Source organism: Strix aluco, chromosome 27 (assembly GCF_031877795.1).
Source record: "Strix aluco isolate bStrAlu1 chromosome 27, bStrAlu1.hap1, whole genome shotgun sequence".
NCBI lineage: Eukaryota > Metazoa > Chordata > Aves > Strigiformes > Strigidae > Strix > Strix aluco.
The window spans coordinates 5986725-6010056 of NC_133957.1; positions in this window are offsets into that span (position 1 = coordinate 5986725).

A 23332-nucleotide genomic window follows, 5' to 3' on the forward strand; every position below is an offset into this window, starting at 1 on the left:
GTTGCCCTGGAGAAGTTGCAAAGCACTGGGGAAAGGCAGGCAGAGATTTCCCTGCTAGCACCTTCTCTGAGCCTGGGAAGGAGAAGTGTTCCAATTCCTTCGCAGACTTGCTTTTGTGCAGAAAACAGTAAGACTTGTTCAGAACGAAAGAAAGCACAGAGCCCCAGATTTTATGTTGTCCCGGAGACCTTGCAGAGCACTTGGGAAAGGCAGGCAGAGATTTTCCTGGTAGCACCTTCTCTGAGCCTGGGAAGGAGAAGTGTTCCCATTGCTTCGCAGAATCGCTTTTGTGCAGAAAACACTAACACTTGTTCAGAATGAGAGAAAGCACAGAGCCCCAGATTTGCTGTTGTCCTGGAGAGCTTGCAGAGCACTGGGGAAAGGCACGCAGAGATTTCCCTGCTAGCACCTTCTCTTTACCTGGGAAGCAGAAATGTTCATATTGCTTCGCAGAATCGCTTTTGTGCAGAAAACACTAACACTTGTTCAGAACGAAAGAAAGCACAGAGCCCCAGATTTTATGTTGTCCTGGAGAGCTTGCAGAGCACTGGGGAAAGGCAGGCAGAGAATTCCCTGCTAGCACCTTCTCTGTGCCTAGGAAGGAGAAGTGTTCACATTGCTTCGCAGAATCGCTTTTGTGCAGAAAACACTAACACTTGTTCAGAACGAAAGAAAGCACAGAGCCCCAGATTTTATGTTGTCCTGGAGAGCTTGCAGAGCACTGGGAAAAGGCAGGCAGAGAATTCCCTGCTAGCACCTTCTCTGTGCCTGGGAAGCAGAAGTGTTCACATTGCTTCGCAGAATCGCTTTTGTGCAGAAAACATTAAGACTTGTTCAGAACGAAAGAAAGCACAGAGCCCCAGATTTTATGTTGTCCTGGAGAGCTTGCAGAGCACTGGGGAAAGGCAGGCAGAGAATTCCCTGCTAGCACCTTCTCTGTGCCTAGGAAGCAGAAGTGTTCACATTGCTTCGCAGAATCGCTTTTCTGCAGAAAACACTAACACTTGTTCAGAACGAAAGATAGCACAGAGCCCCAGATTTTATGTTGTCCTGGAGAGCTTGCAGAGTACTGGGGAAAGGCAGGCAGAGAATTCCCTGCTAGCACCTTCTCTGTGCCTGGGAAGCAGAAGTGTTCACATTGCTTCGCAGAATCGCTTTTGTGCAGAAAACATTAAGACTTGTTCAGAACGAAAGAAAGCACAGCGCCCCAGATTTGCTGTTTTCCTGGAGAGCTTGCAGAGCACTGGGGAAAGGCAGGCAGAGAATTCCCTGCTAGCACCTTCTCTGTGCCTGGGAAGCAGAAGTGTTCACATTGCTTCGCAGAATCGCTTTTGTGCAGAAAACACTAACACTTGTTCAGAACGAAAGAAAGCACAGAGCCCCAGATTTGCTGTTGTCCTGGAGAGCTTGCAGAGCACTGGGGAAAGGCAGGCAGAGAATTCCCTGCTAGCACCTTCTCTGTGCCTGGGAAGCAGAAGTGTTCACATTGCTTCGCAGAATCGCTTTTCTGAAGAAAACACTAACACTTGTTCAGAACGAAAGAAAGCACAGAACCCCAGATTTGATGTTGCCCTGGAGAAGTTGCAAAGCACTGGGGAAAGGCAGGCAGAGATTTCCCTGCTAGCACCTTCTCTGAGCCTGGGAAGGAGAAGTGTTCCAATTCCTTCGCAGACTTGCTTTTGTGCAGAAAACAGTAAGACTTGTTCAGAACGAAAGAAAGCACAGAGCCCCAGATTTGATGTTGTCCTGGAGAGCTTGCAGAGCACCGGGGAAAGGCAGGCAGAGAATTCCCTGCTAGCACCTTCTCTCTGCCTAGGAAGCAGAAGTGTTCACATTGCTTCGCAGAATCGCTTTTCTGCAGAAAACACTAACACATGTTCAGAACGAAAGAAAGCACAGAGCCCCAGACTTGCTGTTGTCCTGGAGAGCTTGCAGAGCACTGGGGAAAGGCAGGCAGAGAATTCCCTGCTAGCACCTTCTCTGTGCCTGGGAAGCAGAAGTGTTCACATTGCTTCGCAGAATCGCTTTTGTGCAGAAAACACTAACACTTGTTCAGAACGAAAGAAAGCACAGAGCCCCAGATTTGCTGTTGTCCTGGAGAGCTTGCAGAGCACTGCGGAAAGGCAGGCAGAGAATTCCCTGCTAGCACCTTTTCTGTGCCTGTTCACATTGCTTCGCAGGATCGCTTTTGTGCAGAAAACACTAACACTTGTTCAGAACGAAAGAAAGCACAGAGCCCCAGATTTTATGTTGTCCTGGAGAGCTTGCAGAGCACTGGGGAAAGGCAGGCAGAGAATTCCCTGCTAGCACCTTCTCTGTGCCTGGGAAGCAGAAGTGTTCACATTGCTTCGCAGAATCGCTTTTGTGCAGAAAACATTAAGACTTGTTCAGAACGAAAGAAAGCACAGCGCCCCAGATTTTCTGTTTTCCTGGAGAGCTTGCAGAGCACTGGGGAAAGGCAGGCAGAGAATTCCCTGCTAGCACCTTCTCTGTGCCTGGGAAGCAGAAGTGTTCACATTGCTTCGCAGAATCGCTTTTGTGCAGAAAACATTAAGACTTGTTCAGAACGAAAGAAAGCACAGCGCCCCAGATTTGCTGTTTTCCTGGAGAGCTTGCAGAGCACTGGGGAAAGGCAGGCAGAGAATTCCCTGCTAGCACCTTCTCTGTGCCTGGGAAGCAGAAGTGTTCACATTGCTTCGCAGAATCGCTTTTGTGCAGAAAACACTAACACTTGTTCAGAACGAAAGAAAGCACAGAGCCCCAGATTTGCTGTTGTCCTGGAGAGCTTGCAGAGCACTGGGGAAAGGCAGGCAGAGAATTCCCTGCTAGCACCTTCTCTGTGCCTGGGAAGCAGAAGTGTTCACATTGCTTCGCAGAATCGCTTTTCTGAAGAAAACACTAACACTTGTTCAGAACGAAAGAAAGCACAGAACCCCAGATTTGATGTTGCCCTGGAGAAGTTGCAAAGCACTGGGGAAAGGCAGGCAGAGATTTCCCTGCTAGCACCTTCTCTGAGCCTGGGAAGGAGAAGTGTTCCAATTCCTTCGCAGACTTGCTTTTGTGCAGAAAACAGTAAGACTTGTTCAGAACGAAAGAAAGCACAGAGCCCCAGATTTTATGTTGTCCTGGAGAGCTTGCAGAGCACTTGGGAAAGGCAGGCAGAGATTTTCCTGGTAGCACCTTCTCTGAGCCTGGGAAGGAGAAGTGTTCCCATTGCTTCGCAGAATCGCTTTTGTGCAGAAAACACTAACACTTGTTCAGAATGAGAGAAAGCACAGAGCCCCAGATTTGCTGTTGTCCTGGAGAGCTTGCAGAGCACTGGGGAAAGGCACGCAGAGATTTCCCTGCTAGCACCTTCTCTTTACCTGGGAAGCAGAAATGTTCATATTGCTTCGCAGAATCGCTTTTGTGCAGAAAACACTAACACTTGTTCAGAACGAAAGAAAGCACAGAGCCCCAGATTTTATGTTGTCCTGGAGAGCTTGCAGAGCACTGGGGAAAGGCAGGCAGAGAATTCCCTGCTAGCACCTTCTCTGTGCCTAGGAAGGAGAAGTGTTCACATTGCTTCGCAGAATCGCTTTTGTGCAGAAAACACTAACACTTGTTCAGAACGAAAGAAAGCACAGAGCCCCAGATTTTATGTTGTCCTGGAGAGCTTGCAGAGCACTGGGGAAAGGCAGGCAGAGAATTCCCTGCTAGCACCTTCTCTGTGCCTGTTCACATTGCTTTGCAGAATCGCTTTTGTGCAGAAAACATTAACACTTGTTCAGAACGAAAGAAAGCACAGAGCCCCAGATTTGCTGTTGTCCTGGAGAGCTTGCAGAGCACTGGGGAAAGGCAAGCAGAGAATTCCCTGCTAGTACCTTCTCTGTACCTGTGAAGCAGAAGTGTTCCCATTGCTTCGCAGAATAGCTTTTGTGCAGAAAACACTAACACTTGTTCAGAACGAAAGAAAGCACAGAGCCCCAGGTTTTATGTTGTCCTGGAGAGCTTGCAGAGCACTGGGGAAAGGCAGGCAGAGAATTCCCTGCTAGCACCTTCTCTTTACCTGGGAAGCAGAAATGTTCATATTGCTTCGCAGAATCGCTTTTCTGCAGAAAATACTAACAGATGTTCAGAACGAAAGAAAGCACAGAGCCCCAGATTTTATGTTGTCCTGGAGAGCTTGCAGAGTACTGGGGAAAGGCAGGCAGAGAATTCCCTGCTAGCACCTTCTCTGTGCCTGGGAAGCAGAAGTGTTCACATTGCTTCGCAGAATCGCTTTTGTGCACAAAACACTAACACTTGTTCAGAACGAAAGAAAGCTCAGAGCCCCAGATTTGATGTTGCCCTGGAGAGCTTGCAGAGCACTGGGGAAAGGCAGGCAGAGAATTCCCTGCTAGCACCTTTTCTGTGCCTGTTCACATTGCTTCGCAGGATCGCTTTTGTGCAGAAAACATTAAGACTTGTTCAGAACGAAAGAAAGCACAGAGCCCCAGATTTGCTATTTTCCTGGAGAGCTTGCAGAGCACTGGGGAAAGGCAGGCAGAGAATTCCCTGCTAGCACCTTCTCTGTGCCTAGGAAGCAGAAGTGTTCACATTGCTTCGCAGAATCGCTTTTGTGCAGAAAACACTAACACTTGTTCAGAACGAAAGAAAGCACAGAAACCCAGATTCTATGTTGTCCTGGAGAGCTTGCAGAGCACCGGGGAAAGGCAGGCAGAGAATTCCCTGCTAGCACCTTCTCTGTGCCTGGGAAGCAGAAGTGTTCACATTGCTTCGCAGAATCGCTTTTGTGCAGAAAACACTAACACTTGTTCAGAACGAAAGAAAGCACAGAAACCCAGATTTGATGTTGCCCTGGAAAAGTTGCATAGCACTGGGGAAAGGCAGGCAGAGAATTCCCTGCTAGCACCTTCTCTGTGCTTGGGAAGCAGAAGTGTTCACATTGCTTCGCAGAATCGCTTTTGTGCAGAAAACACTAACACTTTTTCAGAACGAAAGAAAGCACAGAGCCCCAGATTTTATGTTGTCCTGGAGAGCTTGCAGAGCACTGGGGAAAGGCAGGCAGAGAATTCCCTGCTAGCACCTTCTCTGTGCCTGGGAAGCAGAAGTGTTCACATTGCTTCGCAGAATCGCTTTTCTGCAGAAAACACTAACACTTGTTCAGAATGAAAGAAAGCACAGAGCCCCAGATTTTATGTTGTCCTGGAGAGCTTGCAGAGCACTGGGGAAAGGCAGGCAGAGAATTCCCTGCTAGCACCTTCTCTGTGCCTGGGAAGCAGAAGTGTTCACATTGCTTTGCAGAATCGCTTTTGTGCAGAAAACACTAACACTTGTTCAGAACGAAAGATAGCACAGAGCCCCAGATTGGATGTTGTCCTGGAGAGCTTGCAGAGTACTGGGGAAAGGCAGGCAGAGAATTCCCTGCTAGCACCTTCTCTGAGCCTGGGAAGGAGAAGTGTTCCCATTGCTTCGCAGAATCGTTTTTGTGCAGAAAACACTAACACTTGTTCAGAATGAGAGAAAGCACAGAGCCCCAGACTTGCTGTTGTCCTGGAGAGCTTGCAGAGCACTGGGGAAAGGCAGGCAGAGAATTCCCTGCTAGCACCTTCTCTGTGCCTGTTCACATTGCTTCGCAGAATCGCTTTTGTGCAGAAAACACTAACACTTGTTCAGAACGAAAGAAAGCACAGAGCCCCAGATTTGCTGTTGTCCTGGAGAGCTTGCAGAGCACTGGGGAAAGGCAGGCAGAGAATTCCCTGCTAGCACCTTCTCTGTGCCTAGGAAGCAGACGTGTTCATATTGCTTCGCAGAATCGCTTTTCTGCAGAAAACACTAACACTTGTTCAGAACGAAAGAAAGCACAGAGCCCCAGATTTGCTGTTGTCCTGGAGAGCTTGCAGAGTACTGGGGAAAGGCTGGCAGAGAATTCCCTGCTAGCACCTTCTCTGTGCGTGGGAAGCAGAAGTGTTCACATTGCTTCGCACAATCGCTTTTGTGCAGAAAACATTAAGACTTGTTCAGAACGAAAGAAAGCACAGAGCCCCAGATTTGATGTTGTCCTGGAGAGCTTGCAGAGCACCGGGGAAAGGCAGGCAGAGAATTCCCTGCTAGCACCTTCTCTGTGCCTAGGAAGCAGAAGTGTTCACATTGCTTCGCAGAATCGCTTTTCTGCAGAAAACACTAACACATGTTCAGAACGAAAGAAAGCACAGAGCCCCAGACTTGCTGTTGTCCTGGAGAGCTTGCAGAGCACTGGGGAAAGGCAGGCAGAGAATTCCCTGCTAGCACCTTCTCTGTGCCTCGGAAGCAGAAGTGTTCACATTGCTTCGCAGAATCGCTTTTCTGCAGAAAACACTAACACTTGTTCAGAACGAAAGAAAGCACAGAGCCCCAGATTTGCTGTTGTCCTGGAGAGCTTGCAGAGCACTGGGGAAAGGCAGGCAGAGAATTCCCTGCTAGCACCTTTTCTGTGCCTGTTCACATTGCTTCGCAGGATCGCTTTTGTGCAGAAAACACTAACACTTGTTCAGAACGAAAGAAAGCACAGAGCCCCAGATTTTATGTTGTCCTGGAGAGCTTGCAGAGCACTGGGGAAAGGCAGGCAGAGAATTCCCTGCTAGCACCTTCTCTGTGCCTCGGAAGCAGAAGTGTTCACATTGCTTCGCAGAATCGCTTTTCTGCAGAAAACACTAACACTTGTTCAGAACGAAAGAAAGCACAGAGCCCCAGATTTTATGTTGTCCTGGAGAGCTTGCAGAGCACTGGGGAAAGGCAGGCAGAGAATTCCCTGCTAGCACCTTCTCTGTGCCTGGGAAGCAGAAGTGTTCACATTGCTTCGCAGAATCGCTTTTGTGCAGAAAACACTAACACTTGTTCAGAACGAAAGAAAGCACAGAGCCCCAGATTTGCTGTTGTCCTGGAGAGCTTGCAGAGCACTGGGGAAAGGCAGGCAGAGAATTCCCTGCTAGCACCTTCTCTGTGCCTGGGAAGCAGAAGTGTTCACATTGCTTCGCAGAATCGCTTTTCTGAAGAAAACACTAACACTTGTTCAGAACGAAAGAAAGCACAGAACCCCAGATTTGATGTTGCCCTGGAGAAGTTGCAAAGCACTGGGGAAAGGCAGGCAGAGATTTCCCTGCTAGCACCTTCTCTGAGCCTGGGAAGGAGAAGTGTTCCAATTCCTTCGCAGACTTGCTTTTGTGCAGAAAACAGTAAGACTTGTTCAGAACGAAAGAAAGCACAGAGCCCCAGATTTTATGTTGTCCTGGAGAGCTTGCAGAGCACTTGGGAAAGGCAGGCAGAGATTTTCCTGGTAGCACCTTCTCTGAGCCTGGGAAGGAGAAGTGTTCCCATTGCTTCGCAGAATCGCTTTTGTGCAGAAAACACTAACACTTGTTCAGAATGAGAGAAAGCACAGAGCCCCAGATTTGCTGTTGTCCTGGAGAGCTTGCAGAGCACTGGGGAAAGGCACGCAGAGATTTCCTGCTAGCACCTTCTCTTTACCTGGGAAGCAGAAATGTTCATATTGCTTCGCAGAATCGCTTTTGTGCAGAAAACACTAAAACTTGTTCAGAACGAAAGAAAGCACAGAGCCCCAGATTTGATGTTGTCCTGGAGAGCTTGCAGAGCACTGGGGAAAGGCAGGCAGAGAATTCCCTGCTAGCACCTTCTCTGTGCCTAGGAAGGAGAAGTGTTCACATTGCTTCGCAGAATCGCTTTTGTGCAGAAAACACTAACACTTGTTCAGAACGAAAGAAAGCACAGAGCCCCAGATTTTATGTTGTCCTGGAGAGCTTGCAGAGCACTGGGGAAAGGCAGGCAGAGAATTCCCTGCTAGCACCTTCTCTTTACCTGGGAAGCAGAAGTGTTCACATTGCTTCGCAGAATCGCTTTTGTGCAGAAAACATTAAGACTTGTTCAGAACGAAAGAAAGCACAGAGCCCCAGATTTTATGTTGTCCTGGAGAGCTTGCAGAGCACTGGGGAAAGGCAGGCAGAGAATTCCCTGCTAGCACCTTCTCTGTGCCTCGGAAGCAGAAGTGTTCACATTGCTTCGCAGAATCGCTTTTCTGCAGAAAACACTAACACTTGTTCAGAACGAAAGAAAGCACAGCGCCCCAGATTTGCTGTTTTCCTGGAGAGCTTGCAGAGCACTGGGGAAAGGCAGGCAGAGAATTCCCTGCTAGCACCTTCTCTGTGCCTGGGAAGCAGAAGTGTTCACATTGCTTCGCAGAATCGCTTTTGTGCAGAAAACACTAACACTTGTTCAGAACGAAAGAAAGCACAGAGCCCCAGATTTGCTGTTGTCCTGGAGAGCTTGCAGAGCACTGGGGAAAGGCAGGCAGAGAATTCCCTGCTAGCACCTTCTCTGTGCCTGGGAAGCAGAAGTGTTCACATTGCTTCGCAGAATCGCTTTTCTGAAGAAAACACTAACACTTGTTCAGAACGAAAGAAAGCACAGAACCCCAGATTTGATGTTGCCCTGGAGAAGTTGCAAAGCACTGGGGAAAGGCAGGCAGAGATTTCCCTGCTAGCACCTTCTCTGAGCCTGGGAAGGAGAAGTGTTCCAATTCCTTCGCAGACTTGCTTTTGTGCAGAAAACAGTAAGACTTGTTCAGAACGAAAGAAAGCACAGAGCCCCAGATTTTATGTTGTCCCGGAGAGCTTGCAGAGCACTTGGGAAAGGCAGGCAGAGATTTTCCTGGTAGCACCTTCTCTGAGCCTGGGAAGGAGAAGTGTTCCCATTGCTTCGCAGAATCGCTTTTGTGCAGAAAACACTAACACTTGTTCAGAATGAGAGAAAGCACAGAGCCCCAGATTTGCTGTTGTCCTGGAGAGCTTGCAGAGCACTGGGGAAAGGCACGCAGAGATTTCCCTGCTAGCACCTTCTCTTTACCTGGGAAGCAGAAATGTTCATATTGCTTCGCAGAATCGCTTTTGTGCAGAAAACACTAACACTTGTTCAGAACGAAAGAAAGCACAGAGCCCCAGATTTTATGTTGTCCTGGAGAGCTTGCAGAGCACTGGGGAAAGGCAGGCAGAGAATTCCCTGCTAGCACCTTCTCTGTGCCTAGGAAGGAGAAGTGTTCACATTGCTTCGCAGAATCGCTTTTGTGCAGAAAACACTAACACTTGTTCAGAACGAAAGAAAGCACAGAGCCCCAGATTTTATGTTGTCCTGGAGAGCTTGCAGAGCACTGGGAAAAGGCAGGCAGAGAATTCCCTGCTAGCACCTTCTCTGTGCCTGGGAAGCAGAAGTGTTCACATTGCTTCGCAGAATCGCTTTTGTGCAGAAAACATTAAGACTTGTTCAGAACGAAAGAAAGCACAGAGCCCCAGATTTTATGTTGTCCTGGAGAGCTTGCAGAGCACTGGGGAAAGGCAGGCAGAGAATTCCCTGCTAGCACCTTCTCTGTGCCTAGGAAGCAGAAGTGTTCACATTGCTTCGCAGAATCGCTTTTCTGCAGAAAACACTAACACTTGTTCAGAACGAAAGATAGCACAGAGCCCCAGATTTTATGTTGTCCTGGAGAGCTTGCAGAGTACTGGGGAAAGGCAGGCAGAGAATTCCCTGCTAGCACCTTCTCTGTGCCTGGGAAGCAGAAGTGTTCACATTGCTTCGCAGAATCGCTTTTGTGCAGAAAACATTAAGACTTGTTCAGAACGAAAGAAAGCACAGCGCCCCAGATTTGCTGTTTTCCTGGAGAGCTTGCAGAGCACTGGGGAAAGGCAGGCAGAGAATTCCCTGCTAGCACCTTCTCTGTGCCTGGGAAGCAGAAGTGTTCACATTGCTTCGCAGAATCGCTTTTGTGCAGAAAACACTAACACTTGTTCAGAACGAAAGAAAGCACAGAGCCCCAGATTTGCTGTTGTCCTGGAGAGCTTGCAGAGCACTGGGGAAAGGCAGGCAGAGAATTCCCTGCTAGCACCTTCTCTGTGCCTGGGAAGCAGAAGTGTTCACATTGCTTCGCAGAATCGCTTTTCTGAAGAAAACACTAACACTTGTTCAGAACGAAAGAAAGCACAGAACCCCAGATTTGATGTTGCCCTGGAGAAGTTGCAAAGCACTGGGGAAAGGCAGGCAGAGATTTCCCTGCTAGCACCTTCTCTGAGCCTGGGAAGGAGAAGTGTTCCAATTCCTTCGCAGACTTGCTTTTGTGCAGAAAACAGTAAGACTTGTTCAGAACGAAAGAAAGCACAGAGCCCCAGATTTTATGTTGTCCTGGAGAGCTTGCAGAGCACTTGGGAAAGGCAGGCAGAGATTTTCCTGGTAGCACCTTCTCTGAGCCTGGGAAGGAGAAGTGTTCCCATTGCTTCGCAGAATCGCTTTTGTGCAGAAAACACTAACACTTGTTCAGAATGAGAGAAAGCACAGAGCCCCAGATTTGCTGTTGTCCTGGAGAGCTTGCAGAGCACTGGGGAAAGGCACGCAGAGATTTCCCTGCTAGCACCTTCTCTTTACCTGGGAAGCAGAAGTGTTCACATTGCTTCGCAAGAATCGCTTTTGTGCAGAAAACACTAAAACTTGTTCAGAACGAAATAAAGCACAGAGCCCCAGATTCTATGTTGTCCTGGAGAGCTTGCAGAGTACTGGGGAAAGGCAGGCAGAGAATTCCCTGCTAGCACCTTCTCTGTGCCTGTTCACATTGCTTTGCAGAATCGCTTTTGTGCAGAAAACATTAACACTTGTTCAGAACGAAAGAAAGCACAGAGCCCCAGATTTGCTGTTGTCCTGGAGAGCTTGCAGAGCACTGGGGAAAGGCAAGCAGAGAATTCCTGCTAGTACCTTCTCTGTACCTGTGAAGCAGAAGTGTTCCCATTGCTTCGCAGAATAGCTTTTGTGCAGAAAACACTAACACTTGTTCAGAACGAAAGAAAGCACAGAGCCCCAGGTTTTATGTTGTCCTGGAGAGCTTGCAGAGCACTGGGGAAAGGTAGGCAGAGAATTCCCTGCTAGCACCTTCTCTTTACCTGGGAAGCAGAAATGTTCATATTGCTTCGCAGAATCGCTTTTCTGCAGAAAATACTAACAGATGTTCAGAACGAAAGAAAGCACAGAGCCCCAGATTTTATGTTGTCCTGGAGAGCTTGCAGAGTACTGGGGAAAGGCAGGCAGAGAATTCCCTGCTAGCACCTTCTCTGTGCCTGGGAAGCAGAAGTGTTCACATTGCTTCGCAGAATCGCTTTTGTGCAGAAAACACTAACACTTGTTCAGAACGAAAGAAAGCACAGAGCCCCAGATTTGCTGTTGTCCTGGAGAGCTTGCAGAGCACTGCGGAAAGGCAGGCAGAGAATTCCCTGCTAGCACCTTCTCTGTGCCTGGGAAGTAGCAGTGTTCACATTGCTTTGCAGAATCGCTTTTGTGCAGAAAACACTAACACTTGTTCAGAACGAAAGAAAGCTCAGAGCCCCAGATTTGATGTTGCCCTGGAGAGCTTGCAGAGCACTGGGGAAAGGCAGGCAGAGAATTCCCTGCTAGCACCTTTTCTGTGCCTGTTCACATTGCTTCGCAGGATCGCTTTTGTGCAGAAAACACTAACACTTGTTCAGAACGAAAGAAAGCACAGAGCCCCAGATTTTATGTTGTCCTGGAGAGCTTGCAGAGCACTGGGGAAAGGCAGGCAGAGAATTCCCTGCTAGCACCTTCTCTGTGCCTAGGAAGCAGAAGTGTTTACATTGCTTCGCAGAATCGGTTTTCTGCAGAAAACACTAACACTTGTTCAGAACGAAAGAAAGCACAGAACCCCAGATTTGCTGTTTTCCTGGAGAGCTTGCAGAGTACTGGGGAAAGGCAGGCAGAGAATTCCCTGCTAGCACCTTCTCTGTGCCTGGGAAGCAGAAGTGTTCACATTGCTTCGCAGAATCGCTTTTGTGCAGAAAACATTAAGACTTGTTCAGAACGAAAGAAAGCACAGAGCCCCAGATTTGCTGTTTTCCTGGAGAGCTTGCAGAGCACTGGGGAAAGGCAGGCAGAGAATTCCCTGCTAGCACCTTCTCTGTGCTTGGGAAGCAGAAGTGTTCACATTGCTTCGCAGAATCGCTTTTGTGCAGAAAACACTAACACTTTTTCAGAACGAAAGAAAGCACAGAGCCCCAGATTTTATGTTGTCCTGGAGAGCTTGCAGAGCACTGGGGAAAGGCAGGCAGAGAATTCCCTGCTAGCACCTTCTCTGTGCCTGGGAAGCAGAAGTGTTCACATTGCTTCGCAGAATCGCTTTTCTGCAGAAAACACTAACACTTGTTCAGAATGAAAGAAAGCACAGAGCCCCAGATTTGCTGTTGTCCTGGAGAGCTTGCAGAGCACTGGGGAAAGGCAGGCAGAGAATTCCCTGCTAGCACCTTCTCTGTGCCTGGGAAGCAGAAGTGTTCACATTGCTTTGCAGAATCGCTTTTGTGCAGAAAACACTAACACTTGTTCAGAACGAAAGATAGCACAGAGCCCCAGATTGGATGTTGTCCTGGAGAGCTTGCAGAGTACTGGGGAAAGGCAGGCAGAGAATTCCCTGCTAGCACCTTCTCTGAGCCTGGGAAGGAGAAGTGTTCCCATTGCTTCGCAGAATCGTTTTTGTGCAGAAAACACTAACACTTGTTCAGAATGAGAGAAAGCACAGAGCCCCAGATTTGCTGTTGTCCTGGAGAGCTTGCAGAGCACTGGGGAAAGGCAGGCAGAGAATTCCCTGCTAGCACCTTCTCTGTGCCTGTTCACATTGCTTCGCAGAATCGCTTTTGTGCAGAAAACACTAACACTTGTTCAGAACGAAAGAAAGCACAGAGCCCCAGATTTTATGTTGTCCTGGAGAGCTTGCAGAGCACTGGGGAAAGGCAGGCAGAGAATTCCCTGCTAGCACCTTCTCTGTGCCTAGGAAGCAGACGTGTTCATATTGCTTCGCAGAATCGCTTTTGTGCAGAAAACACTAACACTTGTTCAGAACGAAAGAAAGCACAGAGCCCCAGATTTGCTGTTGTCCTGGAGAGCTTGCAGAGTACTGGGGAAAGGCTGGCAGAGAATTCCCTGCTAGCACCTTCTCTGTGCGTGGGAAGCAGAAGTGTTCACATTGCTTCGCACAATCGCTTTTGTGCAGAAAACATTAAGACTTGTTCAGAACGAAAGAAAGCACAGAGCCCCAGATTTGATGTTGTCCTGGAGAGCTTGCAGAGCACCGGGGAAAGGCAGGCAGAGAATTCCCTGCTAGCACCTTCTCTCTGCCTAGGAAGCAGAAGTGTTCACATTGCTTCGCAGAATCGCTTTTCTGCAGAAAACACTAACACATGTTCAGAACGAAAGAAAGCACAGAGCCCCAGACTTGCTGTTGTCCTGGAGAGCTTGCAGAGCACTGGGGAAAGGCAGGCAGAGAATTCCCTGCTAGCACCTTCTCTGTGCCTGGGAAGCAGAAGTGTTCACATTGCTTCGCAGAATCGCTTTTGTGCAGAAAACACTAACACTTGTTCAGAACGAAAGAAAGCACAGAGCCCCAGATTTGCTGTTGTCCTGGAGAGCTTGCAGAGCACTGCGGAAAGGCAGGCAGAGAATTCCCTGCTAGCACCTTTTCTGTGCCTGTTCACATTGCTTCGCAGGATCGCTTTTGTGCAGAAAACACTAACACTTGTTCAGAACGAAAGAAAGCACAGAGCCCCAGATTTTATGTTGTCCTGGAGAGCTTGCAGAGCACTGGGGAAAGGCAGGCAGAGAATTCCCTGCTAGCACCTTCTCTGTGCCTCGGAAGCAGAAGTGTTCACATTGCTTCGCAGAATCGCTTTTCTGCAGAAAACACTAACACTTGTTCAGAACGAAAGATAGCACAGAGCCCCAGATTTTATGTTGTCCTGGAGAGCTTGCAGAGCACTGGGGAAAGGCAGGCAGAGAATTCCCTGCTAGCACCTTCTCTGTGCCTGGGAAGCAGAAGTGTTCACATTGCTTCGCAGAATCGCTTTTGTGCAGAAAACATTAAGACTTGTTCAGAACGAAAGAAAGCACAGCGCCCCAGATTTTCTGTTTTCCTGGAGAGCTTGCAGAGCACTGGGGAAAGGCAGGCAGAGAATTCCCTGCTAGCACCTTCTCTGTGCCTGGGAAGCAGAAGTGTTCACATTGCTTCGCAGAATCGCTTTTGTGCAGAAAACATTAAGACTTGTTCAGAACGAAAGAAAGCACAGCGCCCCAGATTTGCTGTTTTCCTGGAGAGCTTGCAGAGCACTGGGGAAAGGCAGGCAGAGAATTCCCTGCTAGCACCTTCTCTGTGCCTGGGAAGCAGAAGTGTTCACATTGCTTCGCAGAATCGCTTTTGTGCAGAAAACACTAACACTTGTTCAGAACGAAAGAAAGCACAGAGCCCCAGATTTGCTGTTGTCCTGGAGAGCTTGCAGAGCACTGGGGAAAGGCAGGCAGAGAATTCCCTGCTAGCACCTTCTCTGTGCCTGGGAAGCAGAAGTGTTCACATTGCTTCGCAGAATCGCTTTTCTGAAGAAAACACTAACACTTGTTCAGAACGAAAGAAAGCACAGAACCCCAGATTTGATGTTGCCCTGGAGAAGTTGCAAAGCACTGGGGAAAGGCAGGCAGAGATTTCCCTGCTAGCACCTTCTCTGAGCCTGGGAAGGAGAAGTGTTCCAATTCCTTCGCAGACTTGCTTTTGTGCAGAAAACAGTAAGACTTGTTCAGAACGAAAGAAAGCACAGAGCCCCAGATTTTATGTTGTCCTGGAGAGCTTGCAGAGCACTTGGGAAAGGCAGGCAGAGATTTTCCTGGTAGCACCTTCTCTGAGCCTGGGAAGGAGAAGTGTTCCCATTGCTTCGCAGAATCGCTTTTGTGCAGAAAACACTAACACTTGTTCAGAATGAGAGAAAGCACAGAGCCCCAGATTTGCTGTTGTCCTGGAGAGCTTGCAGAGCACTGGGGAAAGGCACGCAGAGATTTCCCTGCTAGCACCTTCTCTTTACCTGGGAAGCAGAAATGTTCATATTGCTTCGCAGAATCGCTTTTGTGCAGAAAACACTAACACTTGTTCAGAACGAAAGAAAGCACAGAGCCCCAGATTTTATGTTGTCCTGGAGAGCTTGCAGAGCACTGGGGAAAGGCAAGCAGAGAATTCCCTGCTAGCACCTTCTCTGTGCCTAGGAAGGAGAAGTGTTCACATTGCTTCGCAGAATCGCTTTTGTGCAGAAAACACTAACACTTGTTCAGAACGAAAGAAAGCACAGAGCCCCAGATTTGCTGTTGTCCTGGAGAGCTTGCAGAGCACTGGGGAAAGGCAGGCAGAGAATTCCCTGCTAGCACCTTCTCTGTGCCTGGGAAGCAGAAGTGTTCACATTGCTTCGCAGAATCGCTTTTGTGCAGAAAACATTAAGACTTGTTCAGAACGAAAGAAAGCACAGAGCCCCAGATTTTATGTTGTCCTGGAGAGCTTGCAGAGCACTGGGGAAAGGCAGGCAGAGAATTCCCTGCTAGCACCTTCTCTGTGCCTAGGAAGCAGAAGTGTTCACATTGCTTCGCAGAATCGCTTTTCTGCAGAAAACACTAACACTTGTTCAGAACGAAAGATAGCACAGAGCCCCAGATTTTATGTTGTCCTGGAGAGCTTGCAGAGTACTGGGGAAAGGCAGGCAGAGAATTCCCTGCTAGCACCTTCTCTGTGCCTGGGAAGCAGAAGTGTTCACATTGCTTCGCAGAATCGCTTTTGTGCAGAAAACATTAAGACTTGTTCAGAACGAAAGAAAGCACAGCGCCCCAGATTTGCTGTTTTCCTGGAGAGCTTGCAGAGCACTGGGGAAAGGCAGGCAGAGAATTCCCTGCTAGCACCTTCTCTGTGCCTGGGAAGCAGAAGTGTTCACATTGCTTCGCAGAATCGCTTTTGTGCAGAAAACACTAACACTTGTTCAGAACGAAAGAAAGCACAGAGCCCCAGATTTGCTGTTGTCCTGGAGAGCTTGCAGAGCACTGGGGAAAGGCAGGCAGAGAATTCCCTGCTAGCACCTTCTCTGTGCCTGGGAAGCAGAAGTGTTCACATTGCTTCGCAGAATCGCTTTTCTGAAGAAAACACTAACACTTGTTCAGAACGAAAGAAAGCACAGAACCCCAGATTTGATGTTGCCCTGGAGAAGTTGCAAAGCACTGGGGAAAGGCAGGCAGAGATTTCCCTGCTAGCACCTTCTCTGAGCCTGGGAAGGAGAAGTGTTCCAATTCCTTCGCAGACTTGCTTTTGTGCAGAAAACAGTAAGACTTGTTCAGAACGAAAGAAAGCACAGAGCCCCAGATTTGCTGTTGTCCTGGAGAGCTTGCAGAGCACTTGGGAAAGGCAGGCAGAGATTTTCCTGGTAGCACCTTCTCTGAGCCTGGGAAGGAGAAGAGTTCCCATTGCTTCGCAGAATCGCTTTTGTGCAGAAAACACTAACACTTGTTCAGAATGAGAGAAAGCACAGAGCCCCAGATTTGCTGTTGTCCTGGAGAGCTTGCAGAGCACTGGGGAAAGGCACGCAGAGATTTCCCTGCTAGCACCTTCTCTTTACCTGGGAAGCAGAAGTGTTCACATTGCTTCGCAAGAATCGCTTTTGTGCAGAAAACACTAAAACTTGTTCAGAACGAAATAAAGCACAGAGCCCCAGATTCTATGTTGTCCTGGAGAGCTTGCAGAGTACTGGGGAAAGGCAGGCAGAGAATTCCCTGCTAGCACCTTCTCTGTGCCTGTTCACATTGCTTTGCAGAATCGCTTTTGTGCAGAAAACATTAACACTTGTTCAGAACGAAAGAAAGCACAGAGCCCCAGATTTGCTGTTGTCCTGGAGAGCTTGCAGAGCACTGGGGAAAGGCAGGCAGAGAATTCCCTGCTAGCACCTTCTCTTTACCTGGGAAGCAGAAATGTTCATATTGCTTCGCAGAATCGCTTTTCTGCAGAAAATACTAACAGATGTTCAGAACGAAAGAAAGCACAGAGCCCCAGATTTTATGCTGTCCTGGAGAGCTTGCAGAGTACTGGGGAAAGGCAGGCAGAGAATTCCCTGCTAGCACCTTCTCTGTGCCTGGGAAGCAGAAGTGTTCACATTGCTTCGCAGAATCGCTTTTGTGCACAAAACACTAACACTTGTTCAGAACGAAAGAAAGCTCAGAGCCCCAGATTTGATGTTGCCCTGGAGAGCTTGCAGAGCACTGGGGAAAGGCAGGCAGAGAATTCCCTGCTAGCACCTTTTCTGTGCCTGTTCACATTGCTTCGCAGGATCGCTTTTGTGCAGAAAACATTAAGACTTGTTCAGAACGAAAGAAAGCACAGAGCCCCAGATTTGCTATTTTCCTGGAGAGCTTGCAGAGCACTGGGGAAAGGCAGGCAGAGAATTCCCTGCTAGCACCTTCTCTGTGCCTAGGAAGCAGAAGTGTTCACATTGCTTCGCAGAATCGCTTTTGTGCAGAAAACACTATCACTTGTTCAGAACGAAAGAAAGCACAGAAACCCAGATTCTATGTTGTCCTGGAGAGCTTGCAGAGCACCGGGGAAAGGCAGGCAGAGAATTCCCTGCTAGCACCTTCTCTGTGCCTGGGAAGCAGAAGTGTTCACATTGCTTCGCAGAATCGCTTTTGTGCAGAAAACACTAACACTTGTTCAGAACGAAAGAAAGCACAGAAACCCAGATTTGATGTTGCCCTGGAGAAGTTGCATAGCACTGGGGAAAGGCAGGCAGAGAATTCCCTGCTAGCACCTTTTCTGTGCCTGTTCACATTGCTTCGCAGGATCGCTTTTGTGCAGAAAACACTAACACTTGTTCAGAACGAAAGAAAGCACAGAGCCCCAGATTTTATGTTGTCCTGGAGAGCTTGCAGAGCACTGGGGAAAGGCAGGCAGAGAATTCCCTGCTAGCACCTTCTCTGTGCCTCGGAAGCAGAAGTGTTCACATTGCTTCGCAGAATCGCTTTTCTGCAGAAAACACTAACACTTGTTCAGAACGAAAGATAGCACAGAGCCCCAGATTTTATGTTGTCCTGGAGAGCTTGCAGAGCACTGGGGAAAGGCAGGCAGAGAATTCCCTGCTAGCACCTTCTCTGTGCCTGGGAAGCAGAAGTGTTCACATTGCTTCGCAGAATCGCTTTTGTGCAGAAAACATTAAGACTTGTTCAGAACGAAAGAAAGCACAGCGCCCCAGATTTTCTGTTTTCCTGGAGAGCTTGCAGAGCACTGGGGAAAGGCAGGCAGAGAATTCCCTGCTAGCACCTTCTCTGTGCCTGGGAAGCAGAAGTGTTCACATTGCTTCGCAGAATCGCTTTTGTGCAGAAAACATTAAGACTTGTTCAGAACGAAAGAAAGCACAGCGCCCCAGATTTGCTGTTTTCCTGGAGAGCTTGCAGAGCACTGGGGAAAGGCAGGCAGAGAATTCCCTGCTAGCACCTTCTCTGTGCCTGGGAAGCAGAAGTGTTCACATTGCTTCGCAGAATCGCTTTTGTGCAGAAAACACTAACACTTGTTCAGAACGAAAGAAAGCACAGAGCCCCAGATTTGCTGTTGTCCTGGAGAGCTTGCAGAGCACTGGGGAAAGGCAGGCAGAGAATTCCCTGCTAGCACCTTCTCTGTGCCTGGGAAGCAGAAGTGTTCACATTGCTTCGCAGAATCGCTTTTCTGAAGAAAACACTAACACTTGTTCAGAACGAAAGAAAGCACAGAACCCCAGATTTGATGTTGCCCTGGAGAAGTTGCAAAGCACTGGGGAAAGGCAGGCAGAGATTTCCCTGCTAGCACCTTCTCTGAGCCTGGGAAGGAGAAGTGTTCCAATTCCTTCGCAGACTTGCTTTTGTGCAGAAAACAGTAAGACTTGTTCAGAACGAAAGAAAGCACAGAGCCCCAGATTTTATGTTGTCCTGGAGAGCTTGCAGAGCACTTGGGAAAGGCAGGCAGAGATTTTCCTGGTAGCACCTTCTCTGAGCCTGGGAAGGAGAAGTGTTCCCATTGCTTCGCAGAATCGCTTTTGTGCAGAAAACACTAACACTTGTTCAGAATGAGAGAAAGCACAGAGCCCCAGATTTGCTGTTGTCCTGGAGAGCTTGCAGAGCACTGGGGAAAGGCACGCAGAGATTTCCCTGCTAGCACCTTCTCTTTACCTGGGAAGCAGAAATGTTCATATTGCTTCGCAGAATCGCTTTTGTGCAGAAAACACTAACACTTGTTCAGAACGAAAGAAAGCACAGAGCCCCAGATTTTATGTTGTCCTGGAGAGCTTGCAGAGCACTGGGGAAAGGCAGGCAGAGAATTCCCTGCTAGCACCTTCTCTGTGCCTAGGAAGGAGAAGTGTTCACATTGCTTCGCAGAATCGCTTTTGTGCAGAAAACACTAACACTTGTTCAGAACGAAAGAAAGCACAGAGCCCCAGATTTGCTGTTGTCCTGGAGAGCTTGCAGAGCACTGGGGAAAGGCAGGCAGAGAATTCCCTGCTAGCACCTTCTCTGTGCCTGGGAAGCAGAAGTGTTCACATTGCTTCGCAGAATCGCTTTTGTGCAGAAAACATTAAGACTTGTTCAGAACGAAAGAAAGCACAGAGCCCCAGATTTTATGTTGTCCTGGAGAGCTTGCAGAGCACTGGGGAAAGGCAGGCAGAGAATTCCCTGCTAGCACCTTCTCTGTGCCTAGGAAGCAGAAGTGTTCACATTGCTTCGCAGAATCGCTTTTCTGCAGAAAACACTAACACTTGTTCAGAACGAAAGATAGCACAGAGCCCCAGATTTTATGTTGTCCTGGAGAGCTTGCAGAGCACTGGGGAAAGGCAGGCAGAGAATTCCCTGCTAGCACCTTCTCTGTGCCTGGGAAGCAGAAGTGTTCACATTGCTTCGCAGAATCGCTTTTGTGCAGAAAACATTAAGACTTGTTCAGAACGAAAGAAAGCACAGCGCCCCAGATTTTCTGTTTTCCTGGAGAGCTTGCAGAGCACTGGGGAAAGGCAGGCAGAGAATTCCCTGCTAGCACCTTCTCTGTGCCTGGGAAGCAGAAGTGTTCACATTGCTTCGCAGAATCGCTTTTGTGCAGAAAACATTAAGACTTGTTCAGAACGAAAGAAAGCACAGCGCCCCAGATTTGCTGTTTTCCTGGAGAGCTTGCAGAGCACTGGGGAAAGGCAGGCAGAGAATTCCCTGCTAGCACCTTCTCTGTGCCTGGGAAGCAGAAGTGTTCACATTGCTTCGCAGAATCGCTTTTGTGCAGAAAACACTAACACTTGTTCAGAACGAAAGAAAGCACAGAGCCCCAGATTTGCTGTTGTCCTGGAGAGCTTGCAGAGCACTGGGGAAAGGCAGGCAGAGAATTCCCTGCTAGCACCTTCTCTGTGCCTGGGAAGCAGAAGTGTTCACATTGCTTCGCAGAATCGCTTTTCTGAAGAAAACACTAACACTTGTTCAGAACGAAAGAAAGCACAGAACCCCAGATTTGATGTTGCCCTGGAGAAGTTGCAAAGCACTGGGGAAAGGCAGGCAGAGATTTCCCTGCTAGCACCTTCTCTGAGCCTGGGAAGGAGAAGTGTTCCAATTCCTTCGCAGACTTGCTTTTGTGCAGAAAACAGTAAGACTTGTTCAGAACGAAAGAAAGCACAGAGCCCCAGATTTTATGTTGTCCTGGAGAGCTTGCAGAGCACTTGGGAAAGGCAGGCAGAGATTTTCCTGGTAGCACCTTCTCTGAGCCTGGGAAGGAGAAGTGTTCCCATTGCTTCGCAGAATCGCTTTTGTGCAGAAAACACTAACACTTGTTCAGAATGAGAGAAAGCACAGAGCCCCAGATTTGCTGTTGTCCTGGAGAGCTTGCAGAGCACTGGGGAAAGGCACGCAGAGATTTCCCTGCTAGCACCTTCTCTTTACCTGGGAAGCAGAAATGTTCATATTGCTTCGCAGAATCGCTTTTGTGCAGAAAACACTAACACTTGTTCAGAACGAAAGAAAGCACAGAGCCCCAGATTTTATGTTGTCCTGGAGAGCTTGCAGAGCACTGGGGAAAGGCAAGCAGAGAATTCCCTGCTAGCACCTTCTCTGTGCCTAGGAAGGAGAAGTGTTCACATTGCTTCGCAGAATCGCTTTTGTGCAGAAAACACTAACACTTGTTCAGAACGAAAGAAAGCACAGAGCCCCAGATTTGCTGTTGTCCTGGAGAGCTTGCAGAGCACTGGGGAAAGGCAGGCAGAGAATTCCCTGCTAGCACCTTCTCTGTGCCTGGGAAGCAGAAGTGTTCACATTGCTTCGCAGAATCGCTTTTGTGCAGAAAACATTAAGACTTGTTCAGAACGAAAGAAAGCACAGAGCCCCAGATTTTATGTTGTCCTGGAGAGCTTGCAGAGCACTGGGGAAAGGCAGGCAGAGAATTCCCTGCTAGCACCTTCTCTGTGCCTAGGAAGCAGAAGTGTTCACATTGCTTCGCAGAATCGCTTTTCTGCAGAAAACACTAACACTTGTTCAGAACGAAAGATAGCACAGAGCCCCAGATTTTATGTTGTCCTGGAGAGCTTGCAGAGTACTGGGGAAAGGCAGGCAGAGAATTCCCTGCTAGCACCTTCTCTGTGCCTGGGAAGCAGAAGTGTTCACATTGCTTCGCAGAATCGCTTTTGTGCAGAAAACATTAAGACTTGTTCAGAACGAAAGAAAGCACAGCGCCCCAGATTTGCTGTTTTCCTGGAGAGCTTGCAGAGCACTGGGGAAAGGCAGGCAGAGAATTCCCTGCTAGCACCTTCTCTGTGCCTGGGAAGCAGAAGTGTTCACATTGCTTCGCAGAATCGCTTTTGTGCAGAAAACACTAACACTTGTTCAGAACGAAAGAAAGCACAGAGCCCCAGATTTGCTGTTGTCCTGGAGAGCTTGCAGAGCACTGGGGAAAGGCAGGCAGAGAATTCCCTGCTAGCACCTTCTCTGTGCCTGGGAAGCAGAAGTGTTCACATTGCTTCGCAGAATCGCTTTTCTGAAGAAAACACTAACACTTGTTCAGAACGAAAGAAAGCACAGAACCCCAGATTTGATGTTGCCCTGGAGAAGTTGCAAAGCACTGGGGAAAGGCAGGCAGAGATTTCCCTGCTAGCACCTTCTCTGAGCCTGGGAAGGAGAAGTGTTCCAATTCCTTCGCAGACTTGCTTTTGTGCAGAAAACAGTAAGACTTGTTCAGAACGAAAGAAAGCACAGAGCCCCAGATTTGCTGTTGTCCTGGAGAGCTTGCAGAGCACTTGGGAAAGGCAGGCAGAGATTTTCCTGGTAGCACCTTCTCTGAGCCTGGGAAGGAGAAGAGTTCCCATTGCTTCGCAGAATCGCTTTTGTGCAGAAAACACTAACACTTGTTCAGAATGAGAGAAAGCACAGAGCCCCAGATTTGCTGTTGTCCTGGAGAGCTTGCAGAGCACTGGGGAAAGGCACGCAGAGATTTCCCTGCTAGCACCTTCTCTTTACCTGGGAAGCAGAAGTGTTCACATTGCTTCGCAAGAATCGCTTTTGTGCAGAAAACACTAAAACTTGTTCAGAACGAAATAAAGCACAGAGCCCCAGATTCTATGTTGTCCTGGAGAGCTTGCAGAGTACTGGGGAAAGGCAGGCAGAGAATTCCCTGCTAGCACCTTCTCTGTGCCTGTTCACATTGCTTTGCAGAATCGCTTTTGTGCAGAAAACATTAACACTTGTTCAGAACGAAAGAAAGCACAGAGCCCCAGATTTGCTGTTGTCCTGGAGAGCTTGCAGAGCACTGGGGAAAGGCAGGCAGAGAATTCCCTGCTAGCACCTTCTCTTTACCTGGGAAGCAGAAATGTTCATATTGCTTCGCAGAATCGCTTTTCTGCAGAAAATACTAACAGATGTTCAGAACGAAAGAAAGCACAGAGCCCCAGATTTTATGCTGTCCTGGAGAGCTTGCAGAGTACTGGGGAAAGGCAGGCAGAGAATTCCCTGCTAGCACCTTCTCTGTGCCTGGGAAGCAGAAGTGTTCACATTGCTTCGCAGAATCGCTTTTGTGCACAAAACACTAACACTTGTTCAGAACGAAAGAAAGCTCAGAGCCCCAGATTTGATGTTGCCCTGGAGAGCTTGCAGAGCACTGGGGAAAGGCAGGCAGAGAATTCCCTGCTAGCACCTTTTCTGTGCCTGTTCACATTGCTTCGCAGGATCGCTTTTGTGCAGAAAACATTAAGACTTGTTCAGAACGAAAGAAAGCACAGAGCCCCAGATTTGCTATTTTCCTGGAGAGCTTGCAGAGCACTGGGGAAAGGCAGGCAGAGAATTCCCTGCTAGCACCTTCTCTGTGCCTAGGAAGCAGAAGTGTTCACATTGCTTCGCAGAATCGCTTTTGTGCAGAAAACACTATCACTTGTTCAGAACGAAAGAAAGCACAGAAACCCAGATTCTATGTTGTCCTGGAGAGCTTGCAGAG